At 32.5% G+C, this 6,000-nt stretch overlaps 1 pseudogene; it reads left to right on the top strand.

The window, feature by feature from the left end:
* LOC145968331 (small ribosomal subunit protein uS5-like) overlaps positions 1-6,000 on the top strand; it is a 181,772-nt pseudogene continuing 175,772 nt past the window's right edge.

The raw sequence follows: 6,000 nt of genomic DNA, 5'->3' as shown, positions 1-6,000 counted from the left end.
ATGATCATAGAGGTATACCTGGCATGGTAATTATCGATAATGCTTTCAAAGAATCCAAATTTTTCAGGATAAATATTATTTGTATTTTCAGGAAACAGTTTTCTTTATATTATTCAATCACAGAAGGGCAGAATGCGCACATGGAAGTTTTCATGAAAGTCTTGACTCTCGTGGAGCAGGAAGTGTCGAGAAGGTCTTATAAGGGGAGGACGCGACCTTTTGAACACCGATTTTAAAAAAATTTTAATTACGTATAGTACTCGACTAAAAAAGTATTTGAGGAAAGCGGGAGAATGCAATGCTCAGCCGTTTTTGAGAAAAACCAACTTAAAAAACCTATCATTATCATTATCACTATCATTATCATGAACATCTTGTGAATAAAAGTTTTAATAATATTTTTCGCAATTTCATATTAAATTAAAATTATATTTAAATAGTGTAATTATTTAATTTATTTTTTTTCATTAATATCGGGTAGAATATATAAAATTGTAAGGTTTTATGAAATTGAATATAAATTAACGACGTATCGTGAATAAATTAAATTGTCTTTCGTAATGCGAATAAAAAACAAAATTATTGATTAAATTAACCTTATTTTAGAAAAATATTGCAGGTTTCATTAGAAAAAAAATGAAAAATAAATGGGCCGCGTCCTCTCCTTGTCAAAGGCAGTGGTCATGGTAGAGACAGAGAACGTGGACATGGACATGGAAAAGAAGATAGCAAGGAATGGATTGTTGTTATGAAGCTTGGCTACAGATTGCAAAATCAAATGACTCTAGCACATCTATATATTTCTTCTTACTCATCAAGTATGAAATCATTGACAAGTTTCTCGGTCCAGATCTGAAGGATAAAGTTCTGAAAATCATGCCTGTACAGAAGCAGACTCGAGCCGATCAACGCTTGTGTTTCAAGGTAAAACTAAATTAAGGTGTCTTTTTTACTAATGTTTTTTTTACCGATCAAAGTTGACAAAAAGACATAGAATACAAAAATGTAGAAATATTGGTAAGAATATTAAAAATGTACGTTGTATCTGTAGGAATATTACTTCAGAATTTGAAATTCTTATATGCTATGCTGAATTTTAATGATATGATTGCATTTTCTCGAGATAAATTGTGCAATGCGGTTTCTGTAGGCCTTGTTTCAACATTTTAATCTCACTTTCACCTATTGTTTGAATGTTAAAATGTGTGTATCTAATTGTTTTTTATGGATGGGGCACATACTGTAAGCAAATATCCTTATGCCAGGACTGTAAAGAAAATAGATTTAAGATTAAAAGAAGTTATTAATAAAATTTAATGTGTGTTTATTATTTTATTCATAAAGTCTAAGTCTAATATTGATGTACTATTGTACTATTAATTTACCATTTAAGAAAGTGCAGTTCCTAAAATACGTTTCTCGTCGACGAGAATGAAAGTCCCGTATGTTTCATTATATTGTTTCACTGATGATTGTATATATTGAAAAAATACAATGTCTCGACAAGTTTTTATCGGTTCTGTGATCCATGCAGATGAAATGGAAGTGAATTTTAAAGAGAGCGTTGCAATACTCGAGAATGGCAAGGTATTTAATATATTCTATATATTACTTTTACTATTTTTATTAGTATTTTCATCAGGTTTATTAATAATTCATCTAATGTAGATAAAACAATAACAATGTCTTTATTAACATTTGTATTAGTATATATCTATTACAATATCCAGATTATTGATGTTACAGAAAATCCAATAGGTAGATGATTTTCATGCAAACTGAGTTAATAATTTATCACTAGGACAATTTATAATGCTTGGATTTACCGATTGCCATACTCATGCAGTGCAATTTCCAAATCTTAAATTGAGTTACGATAAAACTTTCTTAGATTGACTGGAAACCTATACTTATCCATTGGAGAGGCAGTATAGTGATCAACAATTTACAGAACAAGTGTTTAAAGTAATTGTATGTAAAACAAATCTTTCAGCATAAAATTATCTAACAATAAGAACAATACTTTTATAGTAATTTAAAATAATACCATTAATGATGTATAAAGTAATATTATAAAATAATAATTATGTTTGACCCATACATATAAAATATTCTTATCTTTTCATTATTATTTTATTGTTATTGTAAAAATGAACTATACAAACTGATACAACAGCATATTATTTTGCATCTTTGTATATCGAGGTATCTGCGATTCTCGCGAAGATGGTTTGGTCAATCATCAGGCTTTCATTGGAAAAGTAAACATGAACGCTCCACAGGACGATGGATATTATGAAAGCGGAAAAATCAATTGACGTTACCATAGCCTTTATAGAAGTTGGAAATATAATCACAAAGAAGTGACTTGAAAACGCGAAAATTTTAACTTTCAGAAATTGGAAAATTATCATAAGAATATCATTGGCAAAGAGGTAGCACAAAAATTTAAAAAATTTTACTATTTCTATATTATCCATCTTCAGTAATTATTAACTGTCTATAATTACCGATTATCTACGACTATTAAAGAAATAAAATTTTTGGTACTAATTTTGTAGTTTGAAAAAAAAATTTTATTTCAAAAATTAAAAATATATGAGGATATAATCAGCAAAATTGAAGAACAGAATTAAAATTCGGTGATTATTTTATTGTGTCTGATACCCGATATACTGTAACGTGCATTCTTTTGGTCATTCGTTACAGGAACGAAAGGCACAATCGTGGTAGGATTTTTTAAAGATTTGCGTCCTTCGAGGGAGGAATGGCCTTACGTTTGCGCCTTGAGTATTTGCGAATTTTCCTGTAGTTTTTGCATTTTAGCGAATATTAATGCTTTGAAATCCTAGAAAATGCCTGACGAACGATTATCCCATGTCATGGAAAAGAGAGAGGTGGAGCGAGAGGCGTGTGTTGTCGAAATTTCACTCACGAGCGACTCAAAGTCTGAAGGATCTAAACATAACCGTGAAAACAAACAGTGACATGCGAGGCACGCGTGATAACAGAACCCTGTGCCAATCAGGATTCACCACGCGAAGAAATGGATAGATCACCGACGTGTCTCCTGTTGTTTTGTTTCCTAAAGGTCTTTCGCTCCTCAGTATTCGACGAGCGCGAGTTCAAGAAGGACGCAGAGCCTCTTCCGTGCCTCGATAAGGAATTTTCCTAAGTTGGGGAGACGATCATTTTTCTTGATCATTTGTCTAACAATAAGACCACCGATTTCGCGTTGCACTCTAGTGGATCGCGATTAATGTCCTGCGTATTCGTGTGTCTGTGTGTGTAATTCTGTCATATTTTTTTTTATATTTATATTCGCGTGAAAACTCGCGTTAGTGTTATTATTAATCTCGCATATTTATATAGCTCTTAATCATACACGTTACATGTTATATAGCTCTTAATCCGAATATTTCGCAAATTCTTGCGCTCGACTTTTATATACAGGGTGATTCTAAACAAACATTTGTCTTTAAAATATCGAATTCTTGAGTGAATTCTAAGGCGGTTTTTCCTTTTGCAAAATCTTGCCCGGAGCATAGTTTTTAAACTATAAGGGAAAATAGTTAACTAATTATGGAACGATTTACTCACTCACTTAATCACTCAAGATCGATAAAATTTACTAACGAATTTATAAACGATTAACGCACTCAATTACTAATCACACACTCGATATAAATTAATTACGAAAACGACTTAAAGAAAGAAACGCGTTAACAGTGTACCGCGCACGTTAAGTGCGTGAGTAAATTCGTAAATAACGATAGAGGAAAAGAAAAAACTTCGCTTTCGTCTGACACGGTGTGTCAGAGTGTATGTGTATGTATTAGGAAAACGTGTCATTGTTATCAACGTGTAACAATTATTTATCAGCAATATGAAGAATCTGTACAGGGTAAGAATAAATAATAAGTGAGTGAGTGAGAATGAGGGGGTGAGAGGGAGAGGGAGGGAGGGAGGGAGGGAGAGAGAGAGGGAGAGAGAGGGAGAGAGAGGGAGAGATTGATTGATTGATTGATTGATTGACCTTTATTAGCTTTCTCAGCTATTTGTAGTATACAATTTTAAATACATTAAATAACATTAAATAATATATATTCCTTTAACATTCGCTTAAATGGTTCGATCCTATCACAATGTTTCATTTCGGCTGGTAAATCATTATACAGGGTGAGCCATTTTAATTAACGCACGCAATTATTTCGGAAACAAAGCATTTTAGAAAAAAATGTTTCAGACAAAAGCTTTATGGTTTCGAGGGGGCCATAAGATGATATCATTGGTTTGACCTTGAAGAGTTATTTGAAGGTCACATGAAGGTCACCTTCAATTTCTTAAATGGAACCTACTATTTGTCATTGCATATTCTTGTAGCTTATCTCGAGAGCTTTCCAAAACACTATAATTAAGTACCTTTTTGTTAAGTACTTTTTGAGTTATGAGGCTTGAAATAATTTCTTAATTTTACATAAATCGTAAAATATCTTGTAAAATATTCATTTTTCGATTATCTTACCTTAATACTTTTACGTACAAAATAATGAGAGGAATCAATTGGTGTAAAAAAAACACATAGTTGTTTTTAAGAAAAAATATGGAATTGTTAATTGCAAATTATATATTTTTTCTTCAAAACAACTATGTGTTTTCTTTACACCAATTGATTCCTCTCATTATTTTGTACGTAAAAGTATTAAGGTAAGATAATCGAAAAATGAATATTTTACAAGATATTTTACGGTTTATGTAAAATTACGAAATTATTTCAAGCCTCATAACTCAAAAAGTACTTAACGAAAAGGTACTTAATTATAGTGTTTTGGAAAGCTCTCGAGATAAGATACAAGAATATGCAATGACAAATAGTAGATTCCATTTAAGAAATTGAAGGTGACCTTCATGTGACCTTCATATAACTCTTCAAGGTCAAACCAATGATACCATCTTATGGCCCCCTCGAAACCAGAAAACTTTTGTCTGAAACATTTTTCTCTAAAATGCTTTGTTTCCGATATAATTGCGTGCGTTAATTAAAATGGCTCACCCTGTATATAATAAAATATGGAATTGTTAATTGCAAATTACATATTTTTTCTTCAAAACAACTATGTGTTTTCTTTACACCAGTTGATTCCTCTCATTATTTTGTACGTAAAAGTATTAAGGTAAGATAATCGAAAAATGAATATTTTACAAGATATTTTACGGTTTATGTAAAATTAAGAAATTATTTCAAGCCTCATAACTCAAAAAGTACTTAACGAAAAGGTACTTAATTATAGTGTTTTGGAAAGCTCTCGAGATAAGCTACAAGAGTGTGCAAAAATATATAGGGTGTTCCATTTAAAAAAATTGAAGTGACCTTCACGTGACTTTCAAATGACTCTTCAGTGTCAAACCAATGATACCATCTTATGGCCCCCTCGAAACCATAAAACTTTTGTCTGAAACATTTTTCTCTAAAATGCTTTGTTTCCGAAATAATTGCGTGCGTTAATTAAAATGGCTCACCCTGTATATGATATACAGGGTGATTCAAAATAACCCCTGTGTCCCTGAAATGACATATTCTTGAATCAATTCTAAGACGATTTTTCCTTCGGCAAAATTTCGTCCGAAGCTTAGTTTTTGAATTATTAAAGGAAGTAGTTAACGTATGACGGGTCGAATACAAGAGGCAGGCAAGGGTGGCGCGATTCACCGTCAGACGCGGGAGCTTACGCGGGGCGCCTGCTGCGATCAGCTGATCGCTATACACATACAGACACACATGCGAACACATACATTCTCTCTCTCTCTGTCTGTCTGTCTGTCTGTCTGTCTGTCTCTCTCTCTCTCTCTCTCTCTCTCTCTCTCTCTCTCTCTCTCTCTCTCTCTCTCTCTCTCCCTCTCTCTCTCATTCGCTCACTCACCTGTAAATTTTTTTTTTTTTTTTACGAGAGAGGGGAAAATGCATTTTATGCATACCCACCGGTCGATCCAGTGAGTTAT

This window comes from Camponotus vicinus, unplaced genomic scaffold (genome assembly GCF_025532165.1).
Source record: "Camponotus vicinus isolate PSW18456_S1 unplaced genomic scaffold, iyCamVici1.0 SCAF_1, whole genome shotgun sequence".
Classification (NCBI taxonomy): domain Eukaryota; kingdom Metazoa; phylum Arthropoda; class Insecta; order Hymenoptera; family Formicidae; genus Camponotus; species Camponotus vicinus.
Note: the sequence above shows the minus strand (reverse complement) of the source record. Positions and strands in the feature narration are given on the sequence as shown.